Source organism: Moschus berezovskii, chromosome Y (assembly GCF_049115385.1).
Source record: "Moschus berezovskii isolate FMDL1 chromosome Y, NW_MosBer_1.0, whole genome shotgun sequence".
In the NCBI taxonomy this organism is placed as follows: Eukaryota; Metazoa; Chordata; class Mammalia; order Artiodactyla; family Moschidae; genus Moschus; species Moschus berezovskii.
Genome location: NC_142489.1, coordinates 63,673,772 through 63,689,872, shown reverse-complemented (window position 1 = coordinate 63,689,872; position 16,101 = coordinate 63,673,772). Strand labels below are relative to the sequence as shown.

The 16,101-nt window shown below is 46.4% G+C and overlaps 1 pseudogene; it reads left to right on the top strand.

Moving 5' to 3' along the window:
* Window positions 1-1,114: 1,114 nt before the first annotated feature.
* LOC148773139 (MYND-type zinc finger-containing chromatin reader ZMYND8-like) overlaps window positions 1,115-16,101 on the top strand; it is a 114,097-nt pseudogene continuing 99,110 nt past the window's right edge.

Genomic DNA, 16,101 nt, shown 5'->3' with positions numbered 1-16,101 from the left:
CATCAGCATAGACCGTTTGGTGACATCCTCCTGTAAAGTCGTCTCTCGTGCTGTTGTAAAAGGATATTTGGTATGACCAGTGCATTCTCTTGGCAGAATTTGATTAGTCTGGGCCCTGCTTCATTTTGTACTCCAAGGTCCAACTTGCCTGTCACTCCAGGTACCTCTTGACTTCCTGCTTTTGCATTCCAGTCCCCTGAGATGATAAGGACATCTTTCATTTGGTGTTAGTTCTACAAGGTCGTGTAGGTCTTCATAGAACTGATTAATTTCAGCTTCTTCAGCATCAGCATTTGCGGCAGAGACTTCAGTAAAGTGAATGGTTTGCCTTGGAAATGAACTGAGCTCATTCTGTCATTTTGGAGGTTGCACCCAAGTACTGCATTTCGGACTCTTTAGTGGATTACGAGGGCTCCTCCATTTCTCCTATGGGATTCTTGCCCACTGTAGTAGATATAATGACCATCCCAGTTAAATTTGCTCATCCCACTCCATTTTAGTTCCCTGAATCCTAAGACACTGAGGTTTACTCTTGCTCTGTCCTGCTTGACCCCATCCAACTTACCTTGATTCACGGACATAGCATTCCAGGTTCCTATGCAGTGACATTCTTTACAGCATCAGATCTTTACTTTCATCTCCAGACACATCCCTAGCTGAACTTCATTTCTGTTTTCGTCCAGCCACTTTATGATTGCTGGAGTCATTGTTGCAGCTTGGTTAGGAGGCTGTTGCTACAGCCTGCTCCTCTGGAGCAGGCCCTGCAGCAGAGATTTGCTGGGTCTTGCCTGGGTTGACAGGTTTGGATACAGCAGGAGAAACAAGAGCCACTGGGTTCAGGTCTCAATTTCGCAAGTTTGAGATGCCTGCTAGATTCCTAGGTGGAGAGAACATGAGGGTAGTTGGAGGCTTGAATCAGGCCAGGTCAGGGCAGAACGTGCAATTCTGAGAATATAGATGTATTCATGGGATTGGATTCAAAGCAGTAGGTCTCATAAGTTAGGCGAAGTGGGGAACGAGGGAAGCTGCTGGCAAGTGATTGCTGACCAGGGATGCTGCTAAATCTTCTGCAGTGCACAGAACAATCCCCACGACAGAGAATTATGCAGCCGCGATGGCAGTAGTGCGAACGTTCAGAGACCCTGGCCAGGAGCATAAAGAAAGAGTGAGAGGCCTGATCCACTTGCCCGTGTTGTTGTTGCTTAGTCCTGTCTGACTCTTTGCAACCCCATGGACTGTAGCCCCCAGGCTCCTCTGTCCATGGGACTTTCCAGGCAAGAATACTGGAGTGGGTTGCCATTTCCTTCTCCAGGGGACCTTCCCAACCCAGGGATCGAACCTGTGTCTCTTGCTTTGGCAGGCGGGTTCTTTGCCATCAGGGAAGCCCACTGTGCATGTAGGCATTAGGAAAAGTGAGCAGAGGAGGCTGAGAAAGGAGCAGGAGACAAGCAGAGAAGAAATACTTGGGGTGTGCTATCCGGAGCCCTTTGAATATACCAGGTTTTATGGAGGGACAGGAAGCCACTAGTGTGGAGTGATCTTCCAGCCTGAAGACACAGACTCTGGTGGTCAGTGCCCTCTGGGCTCATCTTGTCCTGTGATGCCATTTTCAGAGGGAGGAACTGAGAACTGGAGAGGGGGCCCCAGGGATGGGAATGCAGAGACAGAGGTGGTGGAGTTGGAGTGAGTCTCTGTCGCCACTGGGGCTGAGGCCTTGTTTATCACAGTCACCTGGTCTTGTAACCCAGAAGTGATGGGACAGTGGCTTGAGGGGCTCCAGCTCAGGTTGGCTGGTGGGAGCTCCTTATTTGAACATGCAAGGACCAGTCTGGGCCCCTCAGGTTCACTCCTAGTTCTCAGCAGTGTGGTTTGCTTTCTCACACTCTCCTCCCGCCTCCACACCCTCAAAAAGAAAGCTGTACAGAAGCATTCTCACGGTCACCCTTCCTCTTTGCCAGTCACGTGTGGCAGTTCTGCATTCTATTTGTTTTGTCCTGGTGTTTACTTGCATCTGCACAGGTGTTAAGATTCCTGGATTCTCCAAAAAGTGAACTTAACTCTCTGTATGGGAAAACTATTAAAAAAAATATATACAGTAACCTTCAAGGTAAGGTAATAGCCCCATTGCACAGAGAAATAAAGTTACCTACCCAGGATCACACATGGCTTGTGGTTGAGTTTTGCCTTTAGATTTGGGTCTGTCTGCCATGTAGCTTTTTAACCAAGACAAATGATCTGCAATGCTGCAGGACAGGGCATCTTTTCACTTTCACGAGCTCTCACCACTTGCTGCTGTAGGGTTCGTTGGCCCAGCTGTAGGAATCAAGGGTCAGATAAGGATTTGGATGGTAATGGAATGAAGCACAAAGTACTTTTTTTGCAAGGAGGCAGCTCCCACCCATTGAATTTGTGCTGTCCAACCCTGAATTTTCAAGAAAAACAGAAATCCTCAGACCTGAAAACTTTCTTCTTGTTTATTCTTCCACTGTCAATGTCACCAGCCTCCTTGCTTTTCTCTGCAGAAAGCAAGACTTTGGAAGCCAGGCATTCTTTGAGGTCTTGGATGCAGTTCTGGGTACCCCAGTTTTCCAGTTGTTGTCTTGATTTTTCTTTTTTTCCTTAGAGTGAATGAGGTGAGAAAGATGTCTGCTTTACTGACTGACAAGAGCATCTTCCAGGGTGTCTTGTCTAAAGATATTATTCCTTTGAAGGAGCCATTAGCTTGTGCCTCCTGCAAGACCATTCTTTATAGTCTGCCTGTGTCTTTTGAATAAAGGAGTTTTTTTTTTTTTCTTTTAACTTATAAAGGAGTGTTTATATTTTTGTTTTAAAACTTTTTGGAGGTGGGGTGTGACTCATGGCATGCAGAATCTTAGCTCCCTGACCAGAGATGGAACCCGTGCCCCCTGTAGTGAAAGAGTGGTCTTAATCAATGACCACAAAGGAAGTGCCCTTAAAACATTTTGCTTTGATGGCTGTTTCTTTTATGGCTGGAGCCTTCGGTAGTGGGATTTTAGTCCATCATACATCAAAGCTGGCTTGGCTGTTCGTTAGTGTGTTCTGATTTTTGAGGAATCACATAATTGAAGAAAAAAATGTTTTTCTATGTAATGAATGCACAGGGAACAAGAAGTCAAGGTAGGATCCCATGGTCTGTAGCCTGCCAGGCTCTTCTGTCCAGGGAATTCTTAAGGGAAGAACACTGGCATAGATTGCCATCCCCTTCTCCAAGTCAAAGTACCGAAAGATGATTAATGAAAAGCCAGTCTATAGCTGTAACCTCTGATCACCTGTTCCTCTTTATCACTCCCCACCTGTGAAAATAATAGTGTGACCAGTGTTGGCCCCTTTTATTTTTTTGGTCCATCCTCTTTCCTTGTTGGCTCTATTTAGTCTCCTTGGAAAGCTCTTTTCGACCTCAGTCTGGGTGATCTGGGCCCCACTTAACAATGTCTAGATTATGACCAACCTTGATAGTATATTAAAAAGCAGAGACATTACTTTGCCAACCAAGGTCCATCTAGTCAAGGCAATGGTTTTTCCCGTGGTCATGTATGGAGGTGAGAGTTGGACTGTGAAGAAGTCTGATCGCCGAAGGATGGATGCTTTTGAACTGTGGTGTTGGAGAAGACTCTTGAGAGTCCTTTATACTGCAAGGAGATCCAACCAGTCCATTCTAAGGGAGATCAATCCTGGATGTTCATTGGAGGGACTGATGCTAAAGCTGAAACTGCAATACTTTGGCCACCTCATGCGACGAGTTGACTCACTGGAAAAGACTCTGATGCTGGGAAAGGTTGGGATCGGGAGGAGAAGGGGACGACCGAGAATGAGATGGCTGGGTGGCATCACCGACTCTGTGGACATGAGTTTGAGTGTACTCCGGGAGTTGGTGATGGACAGGGAGGCCTGGCGTGCTGTGATTCATGGGGTCGCGGAGAGTCGGACACGACTGAGCGACTGAACTGAACTGAGACAGTTTTAACTCTGTGCGACCCCATTAGATGGCGGCCCACCAGGCTCCCCCATCCCTGGGATTCTCCAGACACTTTTGAACAGGGAGTCCAGGGGAGGGCTGCACCGTGTGTCTCATGTGGGATCTTAATTCCCAGGGATCAAACCTGTGCTTCCGCAGTTGGAAGATGGAGTCTTAACCACTGAACCACCAGGGAATCCCCTGGACCCTTTATTGTCCCAGGGATGTGAGTGCTACTGCCATCTAGTGGGTGGAGGTCATGATTGCTGTCAAACATTTTGCAGTGCTAGAACTGCTCCAGGCCATTTACTCCCACCTGCAAGGCACTAATGTCCACACTGAGAAGCCCAAGAACACATATATTAGTATCTGCATTTCCTTTCCTCCTTTTCTCCCCTACACCAGCGCTAATGTCCTTTACTATTTTCCTTTTCATTAAACAGATGGGCTTTCCATTTCACTGCACACAGAGCTATCACGCTGTTATTTTAGTGGCTGTATTTTCTTCCCTTTAAAGGTGAATGGTAACTTATTCATCCAGGCACTTTACATATTGAGTAGTTCTCTATTTTTGCTGTTGGAAACAGCTGCGATGAAGACCCTTCTGCCCAGGTGGGAGTGAATCCACAGGATATGTTCCTAGAAGTGGAGCCGTGGGCCACAGGCTCTGTGCTGCTGATATTTGGAGAGATATTGCCAGATTGCCCTCTGAAGGGTGGTTCTGGTTTATGTTCCCATCAGCACGGTAAGGTTGGTGCCTCATTTCTCCAAAGTGGGTGTGTTTCTTTCTTTCCTTCTTTCTTTTAGTCCCTGGTTTGCATTTATAGCCTAAGCTGTCTTCCTATCATCTGAGAAGTTTAAATGTTGACAGCCAGGTTGGATTCTGCAGATATTCCCGATATAGAAGGGCAGAAGGAGTCCTGATAATCTCAGTTCAGTTCAGTTCATTTCAGTCGCTCAGTCGTGTCTGACTCTTTGCGACCCCATGAATCACAGCACGCCAGGCCTCCCTGTCCAGCACCAACTCCCGGAGTTCACGCAAACTCATGTCCATAGAGTCGGTGATGCCATGCAGCCATCTCATTCTCTGTCATCCCCTTCTCCTCCCGCTCCCAATCCTTCCCACCATCAGAGTCTTTTCCAGTGAGTCAACTCGTCGCATGAGGTGGCCAAAGTATTGCAGTTTCAGCTTTAGCATCAGTCCCTCCAATGAACACCCAGGATTGATCTCCTCTAGAATGGACTGATTGGATCTCTTACAGTCCAAGGGACTCTCAAGAGTCTTCTCCAGCACCACAGTTCAAAAGCATCAATTCTTCGGCGATCAGCCTTCTTCATAGTCCAACTCTCACATCCATACATGGCCACGGGAAAAACCATAGCCTTGACCAGACGGACCTTTGTTGGCAAAGTAATGTCTCTGCTTTTTAATATACTATCTAGGTTGGTCATGACTTTCCTTCCAAGGAGTAAGCGTCTTTTAATTTCATGGCTGCAATCAGCATCTGCAGTGATTTTGGAGCCCCCAAAAAATAAAGTCTGACACTGTCTGCACAAGCTGCTAGGAGCCAAATGAGAAAGAGAAGCTCATCTTTTTCTCTCTGTGGAGGACAGTTGAGTCCATACACTGTTGAAAGTTTGTGACACTCAACTCCTAAAGGTCCATTCCCAGGGACCCTAGAGCAGTCCCCTCCCTGGCTTTTGGTGGTTTCTCATTAGAATAAACATTACAATAGCACGTTGACCCCATATTTTGTGAAAAGAAGTGCTTTATTTTTCATTCCTCTTGATTATGAATATTCAGTTTTTAGGCTAAAATTAAGACATTGCACTTACTGTAGACACACATGGGTAGGCCACATGCACTCTAGGCTTTCCAGGTGGCTTCGTGATAAAGACTCCGCCTGCCAATGCTAGAGACGTGGGTTAGATTCCTGGGTCAAGAAGATCCCCCTGGAGAAGGAAATGGCAATCCATTGCAATATTCCAGCCTGGGAGGTCTCATGGACAGAGAAGCCTGGCGGGATGCACTCCATGTGGTTGCAAAGAATCAGACATGACTGAGCACACATGCAAGAACAAAAGCAAAACCAAACAAACAAAAGATGCAGTGTAGACACACACAGGTACACACGTATGCTCATACTTGATTATTTTGGTGATGTGTAGATCTGTTTGTATGAACCCCAAGGTTTCATACAAGGTGCACAAGGGTTAAGACAAATCATGAGGCATTTTCTTTACTCACAGACAACATCTGTGCAATACAGGGCTTACAGCCTTACTGGCCAATTGGAAACACCCGAGGAACCTTTTTAAGGCCACCACTCAGGCCTTCCCTCATGCCTGTGAAGTCAGTCTCTGGAGGTGGGGCCAAGTAGTCAGGGTTATTTTTCTAAACCTCTGGACTGGACAGGGAGCGATTTCAATGTTAAGGCATGGTTAGCAGTCAGGGGCTGGCACACATTCCAACCTGTGGACCAAATCTGGCCCCCAACTTGTTTTTGTAAATAAAGTTTTATTGGAATGCAGTATTTCACGCATTATGTTATGGCACTTTTGGAGTAGAGGCTATACTCCTGCAAAGGTTCATTTACTCTGTGGCTCTTTATGGAAAAAACTGGTTGAACCCTACCTGATATGGTCAGTTGTGTTTTTCGGTAACAGATGTGTGGAATCTGTTAACCACATAGGAATGTTGTAGAGAACAGGATGTCCTGCTGTAACACGGGCAACACCACCATCTCCTGCTACTCCACTTCATGGGAAGTATTTTTGTGTGATAACTTCTTTTCTAACTTTATGCATGAAAAGGCTGCCTGTGTTTTCCCTTTGGAATGCAGTGGTTCCTCATTTCTGAGAGCAGAAATGATGAGATGGGCCTCCTGTCTTTCTCCTTTTACTGTCATGTTCTCATTTCAGCTGCTGTTTAGTTTGATCTTCCTCTTTTCTATGTTCCTCAGTCCTCCTCCTCCTTGTTTTTTTTTTATTATTATTATTATTATTTGCTCTTTGATCCCTCTTTCGTGGTGTCTGTTCACTTCGAAAAATGCCTCTCCCGTAAAATTGAATGAATATTCTTCCCGCTCTAAAGGAGTTGAGCATTCAGCCATTCTCCTTGCAAGCATCTTCATTCCTAGCCCTGAGAGGCTCTCTGAAGGGCCCCAGATCAATATGTGCACACACACCAGACAAAGACACGCATGCACGTGTGCACACTCGGGTCAATTTTCGTAGAGCGATTTCTTTAATGACAGGATGCTTTCCCAGTGTGCTGTGAAAACTCCCTTTTGGAATCTCCCTGGTGGCCAACCCCAAGTGTGCCCTTGGGACAGAGCCATTCCTAATCTTCCCTCATTATGGTGATAAATGAAGTTTGAGCGATTTGTGGCTCCAGTCTTCTATGAGTGGGTTGGATGGGGCTTTGGGGTGACTACGTGTGGCCCCTTAAAAGAGTAAATCTCTGGTGTGTGGTATTAGGAGCAGCCCCCCTTCTTGGGTGCTGGGCGGAGTGCAATGGTCACGTTAAGTGGGAGAATGAAGGCTTTGGAGGAGCCCTGCGGTCCAGCACTCGGTCTGTATCTTGGTCTTTGTACCAGGTTGGTGGTTGGAGGTGACATTCTGGGTGGGGGTAGCAAAGAGATGGGAGAAGTCGGATAGTGAGCTGATAGCCAGTGGAACCAGCTCAGAGGAGGCTGATCTTTATTCTTGATGGATCCTTGAGGGATCCTACATCCTTTCTGACCTGCTTTCGGGGATCAGTCAGGGGAACTTGGCACCCCTTATCAGACCCCAAGCGTGTTCGGGTCTATTGGAGGTGATGTCAGGATGAAAGACCGTGCTTCCTGCCTGCAGAGTCTCTCACTGTTTTCTGGGCCTTTGCTACTTCCACCATTTTGTCCCCTTGTTATGTTCTGGGGGTCTCCATCCTGGGTGTTCATTGGAAGGACTGATGCTAAAACTGAAACTCCAATACTTTGGCCACCTCATGCGACGAGTTGACTGACTGGAAAAGAGTCTGATGCTGGGAGGGATTGGGGGCAGGAGGAGACGGGGATGACAGAGAATGAGATGGCTGGGTGGCATTGCCGACTCGATGGACATGAGTTTGAGTGAACTCCGGGAGCTGGTGCTGGACAGGGAGGCCTGGCGTGCTGTGATTCATGGGGTCGCAAAGAGTCAGACACGACTGAGCGACTGAACTGAACTGAACTGAGAGGTGGCAGCAGAGGAGGTGGGGAAGGAATTCAAGAAGTGCATGCTCATGGAGCCTTGGGAATCTGGGCCAACTTGGTCAAACAAAGACCCAGCAGACATGGGGGTTGGGGTGGTGGTAGGGGCAGGCAGGACCTTCGGACCTGAGTCATTAAGCAGAGGTCTTTGCCCGCAGTTGGTGTGAGGAGGAGTTGACATCTTACCTGAGCAAGAAGACACAGGTTCCTGTCCAAAACTAATCGGCCCCATTCCTCAGATAGATACCAGGAGCCAAAGGGAGGTACAGCACACCAGCTGGAGTGTCTGCCTGTCTTGTTTTCCCTTTCTTTAAATATTTATTTGGTTAGGCGGGGTCTTATTTGTGAGACGCGCGACCTTTGACCTTCATTGGTGGCATGTGAACTATTAGCCGGGGCAAGTGGAATCTAGTTCCCTGCCTAGGAATCCAACCTGGGCCCCCTGCATTGGGAGTATGGAGTTTAACCTCTGTACCACCAGGGAAGTTCCTATTTTCCCTTTCTTTAATTTGACCTCCAGACAAGGTTGACGAAGAATGAATTCTCTAGGTAAATGAGGAGTTGGGGTCCCCATCTTTATCAGTGAGGCTTTATCTCTGCGAGGCTCAGCACCTCTCTAGGCTACAAGCCCATGCTGATCTGAGCCTGAAGTTCAAAGCAAAGTGGCCAGACTCAGTGTGTCATTTTTCTGCTATTGTTGAAGTTGAACGTAGTGTAGTCTTTGGCTATGGAGGATCCACAGTGATGCTGAGCTTCATGGAAACCAGCCATCTGGCTGGGGTTGTGCATTTTCCATATTGAAAGTGACCCAGGCGATAGTTCAGTAGAAACCCGCCAAATGTTCTCTCAGCCTCTTATGTCCAAGTTAGCCCAGGCTGTCGAGTAGATAACATTGTTGGGGTAAACGATAGAGATATTTAAGGGTTTCTCCTCCTGGGCTCAAAAAGGTGTTTTCTAGAAGAAGCCAAGTGATGAGCGTAATTCGCTATTTCCCTCCAGTGCCTGATCTCACGAGGGGGTGGTGGTGTCTTCAAGACTGAAGCAAGGCCGAGATGGACCTGATGGATGTGGCTGAGTCTGTCCAGCTGCAGTCTGCTCCTGTCTCTCTCCTCTCCCCCAAGGGGCAGATTCACAGCAGATTCCAGCTAAATCTTGGCAAGACGATAGAGAGTTGCAAAGCACCAAGAGGTGTGTGTCTTGGTTCGCTTATATGATTATCACCATCATTACTGTCTTTAGGGGTACCACCTGGTGGAAATGAAAGCCCAATCCCAGCTCCTTTTTTAGCAGCAGTTTTACCTTTGGCGCGTTTGGTCACCCAAAAAATATTTCTCCTGGCAGAATATTTCAGACTTGCTAGTTAACTGTTCAGAGGGTATTTTGAGTTTGTCAGAGTACGATCTTTGAGAGTGGCAGCCTGCTGACTCGAGGTGCCAGTTGTAAGAAAATTTGGAAGCAGAAAGAGCCTCCTGAGTTTTACAGTGTGCTTCTCTGCACACGGCAGTGTCTTCATTTCAGGGTCACATGTATCCCACAGTTGTCCAATGTGTCCAACACAAACCTTTCCCCTCCATGCTGGGCCACACCCCTGCCCCACTCCTTCCCCTGGCAAATACATCCTGCTTCTGTATCTGTTGCCTCCTTTCCTCGTCCCCATGCTGCCTGCCGTTTTACACTGCCTACCCGAAACCTATCCCTAAGGCTGAGCTTGGGCATCACCTCCTCCAGGAAGTCTTCCTTGACTGCCCTCCCTGTCTGCCCACCTCCTGGGGGTACTTCATGGTTCCAAAACATCTGTGGTCCTTTTGTGTGTGTGGGTATCCCTCCCAATCTAGACTGGAAGCTCCATGAGGGCAGAGAGGTTTGTCTTATAAAGATCTTATAAAGACTTGCCCTCTCCAAGATACTTGGTCTTATACACTTAGTAATGCTCTAGAATGTTTGTTGACGAGGTAAATAAAGTCAGGAGGGCATTTGTAAGGAAATAGGAGCTGGCTGGGTCTCAGTAGAGAAAGCCAGTCCAAGGTGAGGTTTCTTTGTCACTGGGTGCTCTGGGAGTCACCCAGGCTGTCTAACAAAAGCATTCCTTCCTGGGTCGCCCATTTGGTTAGGACATTGAGTGACGTGGATGAAATTTTGCAGTTCGTAGTCTTCTTGGGTTCTTGCAGGCAGCTGGTCTAGGTCCTCGGTTTGTTATTGTTAATAAGGATTTACGGAGGACTTCGTATGCCCCTTGCACTGTGCGTAGATGGTCCTGGAAGGTTGATACTGTTATCGAACCCATTGTCCAGGGGAAGAAACGGAGGCTCAGAGAGGTAGCTCCCTCGTTGAGGGTCACACAACTAATAGAAGCAGAGGAGCAGGATCCGAATTCACCTCCTTTGGGCTCCAGTATCCACGCGTGTGTGGCCATGCTTGTCATTCTGTTGTCCAACCTTTAATTACCAACTGCACAAGCCCTGACATCCAGAAATTAAACCAGATTTGGTTTTTAGATTCTTCCAATTTGAGCCCTGGAGGAGGTGGATGTAGTTCACTCCTGATCCTGCTGGGCTGTTTGTGGGTAACCTTTTACGATTTTCTCTTCCATGATCCCATCATGGCAACCATTGCTCTAGAAGGAAGATGATACAGAGTTGATGGGGATTTCCTCTTTTTGAAAGTGTAGGGTATCGGATTATTGACCAGCAGATGGATGACACTCACTACTGGGAGCAGAAAATGTAAATGGTTAAATGAAATTATTGTTAGAAATAGACTTTTGCCCATTTTTGCTTGTATATGGAGGACACTCCTGGTGTTTTACCATTTTTCCTTTTGCTTGAGACATGGAAATGGGTGACTTTCCTCTGGACTCAAATACAAGTAGAAAAACAGTAGAAGCACAGTAGCGGTTGACTCTGCTTCAGGGCAGGGAGCCAGATGGGGGCTGGGCAGCTGGGCCACCTGGAGACAGTGCTCCCCCAACTGAAAGGGGCCAGTATTTCTCAGCCCAAGCCAGTCTTGCAGGCAAGTGACCCAGAATGGCCAGGTCTTCTTCCCTTTCAGACAAGCCTAACATCTTATTTTCTGTGTGAAACTTCCCGATTTGTGAATTGGCCAGCACATGCTAAGTTTAAAACAACAAATTACAAAATACTGGAGCACATTGGGTCAAAACATTGCTTCCTAAATAACACGCCTGCTTGCCCCATGTGGCTCATGTGCTGTGAGTTTGCATCACCTGCTTTAAAGCTTGGCTTGTTTCTTTGATAAAAAAAACTTAATGCTTTGGGAATTTGTGGGAAGAGCCCGTGTCTCTGGCCTTGTCTCTCTGTCTCGGTTTTCTTTGTGTCCCAGGACAAGTGATTTCTCAGGGCCTCTTTCCCCCTCCCCCAATCTGTAAAATAGAAGCACAAGCTGGAATCAAGATTGCTGGGAGAAATATCAATAACCTCATATATGCAGATGGCACTACTCTTATGGCAGAAAGTGAAGAGGATCTAAAGAGCCTCTTGATGAAAGTGAAAGAGGAGAGTGAAAAAGTTGCTCAACATTTGGAAAACTAAGATCATGGCATCCGGTCCCATTACTTCATGGCAAATAGATGGGGAAACAGTGGAAACAGTGGCTGACTTTATTTTGGGGGGCTCCAAAATCACTGCAGATGGTGACTGCAGCCATGAAATTCAAAGACACTTACTCCTTGGAAGGGAAGTTATGACCAACCTAGACAGCATATTAAAAAGCAGAGACATTACTGTGACCACAAAGGTCCAACTAGTCAAGGCTATGGTTTTTCCCAGTGATCATGTATGCACGTGAGAGTTGGACTATAAAGAAAGCTGAGCACCAAAGAATTGATGCTTTTGATCTGTGGTGTTGGAGAAGACTCTTGAGAGTCCCTTGGACTGCAGGGAGATCCAACCAGTCCATCCTCAAGGAGATCAGTCCTGGGTGTTCATTGGAAGGACTGATGTTGAAGCTGAAACTCCAGTTCTTTGGCCACCTGATGCGAAGAGCTGACTCATTTGAAAAGACCCTGATGCTGGGAAAGATTGACGGCAGGAGGAGAAAGGGACAACAGAGGATGAAATGGTTGGATGGCACCACCCAACTCAATGGACATGGGTTGGGGTGAACTCTGGGGGTGGTGGTAGACAGGGAGGCTGGGCATGCTGCGGTTCATGGGGTCACAAAGAGTCGGACATGACTGAGCGACTGAAGTGAAGTGAACTGAATTGAACTGAAAATGGATCAGTTTTACCAACTCCTGTGTAGCATTCACTTCCATTCCTCCCATTCTCTGTGTCCCAGTGTGTTATGTGTGCGGCCAAGATTTAGCTCTGGATAAATTAGGAATTCATGTGGTTTGGCCCCATGTCATCTTTGAATGTCAGTAACTGAAATCCTCTCCAGGAAAGTTCCATTTGTCACGTGTAGTCAGATGCAACTTAAGTCTACTGCTAACCCCACCAGGCCAGTGTGATGTGATGTGTGGTTTGTTTGTTTGTTTGTTTTTTAATTCTAGCAGTGAGCATGGAAAATATTTGTGGGTTTTTGGTCCTGCTCTTCATTGTGACTACGCCACATGGTGGGTTTTTTTTTTTTTGTTGTTGTTGTTAGTTGGTTTAATTTGGGCATGCTTGAATTCTCAGAATATGTTTATATGGCTGTCAAGCACAGTGATTCAGGGGAGTATGAGAAGTCAGATAGTAGCAGAAGTGACTCTATCAGTGATGAGAAGCAGAGGTCCGAGAATGAGCCAGAAAGTGCTGAAGACAAAGAGGGGGCTCAGATGGGCAAAAAGCCATCTGCTGTCAATAGAAAAGCCCAAACTGCTGAAGCCAGTGGAGATGGAAGAGGAGCTGAAAGCATGTCACCAGCCAGTGAGAAAGTGGATTCAAGATCAGTCTAGGAGAAGACGAGCCCCCAGCTTGAGAAGGACTTTTCAGACAATGCAAAACCCTTGCCTCATCCCACAAAGGATAAGCTGAAGGGAAAGAATTGACGGAATCCTCAACAGTACATTTGGACCTGGACTCCAACACAAAGAGCGGACTTGACATAAATTTAGGAAAAGACCATTCTGCATAGGAGGGTCAAAAACCTAGGAAGAAAGCCAAAGAACTGTCTCCCAAGCAGGAGGATGAGTGGCTGTACCAGTTTCTAGTTTCTTGATTTGGTTTTAGAATGTCATCTTGCCATTTGTAGTATCACGTGTCATGTCACTTTCTGACATCATGAAGTGTGGCACAACAAAGCTTGGATTAGCTCCTGGTCACCTAGCTAGTTACTGAGCAGGAGAAGGAATTAAGCTGTGCCTGCCCACCTTTTACCTTGTTGATACCCAAAGAGATTGATTTTGAGCACAGGGAAAGAAGTCTCTTAGAAAGTAATAGTTGCTTCTAGCAGTCAAGTCATTTTGAACCTAAGCAGTTTCTTTTCCAATATGCCTAAAGTGTTTGTCAATGTGAAGACATTGGACAGGGCTGAAACTGATAAAAGTGTTCGATTCAAAGACCTTGATGAGTTTATTCCCCCTTACCTCCCCTCACGCTGCCCATGCATCTCAAAATACATTTTCTTACTAGCATATAAGACCTTTTGGGTCGGTGGCACCAGGCTGCTGAGTTCCTTAGGCCTCTAGACATCCAAGGGGCAGTGTATGATGTGCACCTGAGCCCGTACTCTGTCATATTTGCATTTAAGTGACATAGGCTTGAGGTGTCTCAACCTTGGCGCTATTGACTTTTTATGCTGGATAATTCTTTGTCCTGGGTATTGAAGGATGTTTATAAAGACCAGTATCCCTGGCCTCTACCAACTGGATGTCAGCAGCATCTACCCAGTGGCAGCCTTCAAAAGTGTCTTGACAAAGCTAAATCTCCCCTAGTTGTGAACTGCTGCCTGAGTCTTAGTAGTTCCCCCTTTGCTGCTATTAGGGACTGAACCAGCAGTGGCTGCTTTCAAACCTGCCACACCCCAGGCATGTTGGCAGACCCCCCAGTGGAATATAGGAGTGATTTGAAGGATATTCAGCCCATTGACGAAGCAGTCAGCGAATTTCTCAGCTGGCTTGGCAAGTGGGTGATGATATGCCCAAGAAAGATAAGCATTAATTAAGGGCCCAGCAGAGACATGGCCTAAGGACAAATCGGAGATTGTAGCCTTAAAACCTCTTGGACTTTCTGAGCTACATAGAGGAATAGCCAGGTTTAATTATGTGGCTCAGTGGTAAAGGATCCACCTGCCTATGCAAGACACAAGAATTTGATCCTTGGATTGGGAAGATCTCCTGTTGAATGAAATGGCAACCTACTCCTGTAGTCTTGCCTGGAGAATTCCATGGACAGAGGAGTCTGGTGGGCTATATAGTCCATGGGGTCACAAAAGAGTTGGACACAACTTAGTGACTAAACAGACAACACACACAGCTTCTGACAGGAGCTATCTTCTCAGTTCTGTGTCCCCTGGGGTTTACTTAGTCTGGCTGCTTAAAGCAGGAGAGGGGGATGGATTTTGAGCATTTTTCCTCTGCGTTTGTATCATTGTGAACTGTTGCAGAACCTCAGTTGAAAGAGGATGGAATATCTCAGTGACACAGGGCAGGAAGAGAGAGAGGCAGTTGAGTCAGTCAGGAAGGAGGGATCACCACCCCATCCCTTAAAATTATGAATGGCATCTGAAACACCCAATTCTGTGTGGATTGTGGTTTGAGGGACCGCTCCTGATGCTGTAGAAAGCAACAGGAGTAGCATTTATTCCATGAAGTTTGTGGAATTGTTGGGTCCCAGATGGCAGTGTTCCTATGAATGACACATTTATACTATCCCGCTCTTTCTGAAATAGATCTTTTGTTTGGTTGTGGGTTTTATCACCCCTTCCAGAAAGAATCTGTGATATACTGATAAAATGGAAATGATGACAGTGAGAAAGCTGAAAATAGAATAGTGAGAGATCTGGGGGAAAGTTTGTATACAAAAATAACTATTTCAACCTTCAGAATTAGCAAAGTCAGGCTTCAGTTTTGGCTCCGAGTTTCCTGGCAGTCGAAATGAAAAGGGAAAAACATATGAGTGCTTTAAAAGAACTCGTGTTTCCCCCATAAATGGAAAAGCATTCCAGTTGATAACATGAAGCTGAGCTTTTCTCACTGGTATCTGAAGGAAGTTTCTCTAGGATCCTCTGAGTGTGTGGGGCTTTCGCAGAGGCTGAAATCCAGAGCCACCTGAGGGTGATTTCGGTCTTGAAGAATCGACTTCACGTCAGACTGCAGTGGAGCATCTTTTCAAAGGTGTGGTTTCACTCATGAGTTTATTAAGTGATGGGTATTTTGGAGAGTGCTTGATGACCTCCAGCTGATGTTCAGTTACGAGTGCAGCTTATACACAGAATCTGAATCCTCAAACAGAAAGCTGTTTTTTCTAGCTAGAGATCCCAGAGTAGAGGCTAAGGGAACTCACTTCCGGACCTTGGCTACACTTAACCTGTGTCACATCAGTCATTTCCAGCCTTCTCTTAAAAAGTCCTTTTTTAATGTACAAGACAGTAACCTCAGTCGGATATAAGTAGGCTAGTTGGGTGGGGTCGCTTTTGGAGTGTTGACCTGTAAGAAAGTCACTTCTTTTTGAGACTGCAGGTGATTATATCCTTCCAAATTTTTAGGACAAATGAAATTTCCCATGGCCTTTACTCCCCCTTGCCCCAAGTAAACCATCAGTATCCTTTAGAAATTAGAATGTTGTCGTGTCTAAATTAAAAGCCCCCAAGAGTGTGTCAAGCCTGGAATGTTTTCAGATTGCATACTTCTGTTCTTGTTGTTGTTGTTGTTTGTTTGTCTGTTTGATTTAATTTGGAAAAGAGCTCCGGTGGGACTCTATCAGAGCAGCAACAAGCTACAAAGCCAGCTAT